The sequence below is a fragment of the Suricata suricatta genome, chromosome X (genome assembly GCF_006229205.1).
Source record: "Suricata suricatta isolate VVHF042 chromosome X, meerkat_22Aug2017_6uvM2_HiC, whole genome shotgun sequence".
Classification (NCBI taxonomy): domain Eukaryota; kingdom Metazoa; phylum Chordata; class Mammalia; order Carnivora; family Herpestidae; genus Suricata; species Suricata suricatta.
The window spans coordinates 674,863-676,736 of NC_043717.1; the positions used below are offsets into that span (position 1 = coordinate 674,863).

Genomic DNA, 1,874 nt, shown 5'->3' on the forward strand with positions numbered 1-1,874 from the left:
GGCCTGTGCTCCCTCCAGAGGCTCCAGGGGAGGGTCCTTCCTGCCTCTTCCAGCTTCCGGGGCTCTAGGCGTCCCTGGATTGTGGCCGCGACCCTCCCGTCTCTGCCTCCGTCTTCACGTGGCTTCTGAGTCTGCGTCTCCTCCTCTGTCTCTTACAAGGACGCCTGTCCCTGGATTTATGGCTGCCTCATCCAGAACGAGGTCATGTCAGATCCTTCACCTGCTTACATCTGCAAAGACCCTGTTTCCACGTAGGACCCCCTTCACGTGCTCCTAGGGACATAAATTTTGGGGAGCACCATTCAGCGCAGCCCGTTTTCTGGAGGATTTCTTTCCCTGCAGAGCACAGAATTTCAGAAGCGCCGTGCGCCTCCCCGACCCAGCAGCCGGCCCGGACTGAACAGGTGCTTCCGCAGCAGCACGTCCCGGGGCCCAGGGCCGCTGACCGGCCTCTGCCCAGAGCGGGCGGCCGGCCTCAGTGACGCGGGCAGGGGCCGCCGGCTGTGGATCTTGGAGGCGGGAGCGTCCCCCCTTCGGGCTCACGGGCACAGCGTTTGGGGTGGTGGTATTTCTAGGTGGGAAAGTTCAGCAGGGAAGCCCCTTCTGTGGGGGGATCCCACAGCCAAGGACTACAAGGAGAGCCCTCAGGGACACCTAGGGGCCCCCGTGCCGGGCTGTGTGCTGAGTCCTCCCTGTGGGACCCTCACGGTAACCCCTCGAATCCTGGACCCACCCTCACAAGGTCCTACTCCGACCGGGGTCCCGACAGCCCAGCATCGGGGACTCCAGACCCCCAGAGACAGTGTCCGTTCTGAACGGAGTCGCTGCCAAGAGGGTCTGGGGCCATCCGGGGGGACCTCACTTCTGCCCCCTGGACACAGTGGGTGCTCGCAGGACGGTCCGTGATGCAGCCGCCGCTTGATGGCTCGGTCACCTGTTCCTCGCTGTGGAATCAGAAGGAATAACGTGTTTACGGCCCCGCCCGACGGAAGGAGAAAGCACCTTCAGCTAAATACGCACGGCGAAAATATTAATGTGTGTTAGTGCACAGGTACGTTAATGCGAATAAAGTATTAATAACATAGAATGTCGCTGTCCATACAGTAACAAACATTAATACCTGATACATGCACATGACACATTCCCGGGCGGCTCCTGATATTGTAACAATGTATTTAGTGTATACCGCGGACATTGTATCCAATACGAGGTAACATACTGCAATAATGTATCACTGGATGTCGGAACCCGCCACCTCGGGCCCCAGGGAGGCTCCCGTCGGCCCACCAGTGAGGACCCACGGACCCTGAGTGCCATCCTTAGACCCAAGGTTTTCTGGAAGGATCCTGCTGGCCCTGCCTTCCTCCACGAACTGACCAAGTCCTGCAGCCAGCATGCAGTGTCCTCAGCTGGGTTCATGCATGGGGGACCCCCGCTGGGCTCAGGGGAAGGTGGGTCTGGGGTGCGGGGTGCAGGGCCGGGTGCACAGGGGACCCCCGCTGGGCGGATGTCTATTCCGGGTCTCCCTCGGGGCCAGCTGTGACTCGGGCCTCACCCACTTTCCCTTCCCCGTTCCTGTCCTCTGTTCCTCAGCTGCCGAGACGTGCACATGGCGTCTTGCTGGGGCTCCTCCCCGCTCGTACGGAGAGCCCCTCCCTCACCCCTGCCCGCCTCACTTGCTTGGTCTGGTTGCGCGCATCCCCCAGCCGGGTCCCAGCGCGAAGCTCCAGGCCTTGTGGACCCGGTTACAGGGACGTCTGGCTTTTCTGTGGACAGATCCCCGACAGCCATGCTCCAGAGGGACCCCGTTCCCAGCCAGGGTCCCGGGTCGCAGACCTGTGCACACAAACGGTCCGGTTTTCTCCCGGGTTAGT

General features: G+C 61.5%; 1 long non-coding RNA gene across 1 annotated transcript; it reads right to left on the reverse strand.

Moving 5' to 3' along the window:
• Nucleotides 1-1,862, reverse strand: LOC115284192. Its single transcript, XR_003905128.1, has 3 exons — nucleotides 1,677-1,862; nucleotides 734-944; nucleotides 1-273 (listed from the first exon to the last, which is right to left on the reverse strand). It is a non-coding gene; the product is annotated as an uncharacterized LOC115284192 (long non-coding RNA).
• Nucleotides 1,863-1,874: the final 12 nt, after the last annotated feature.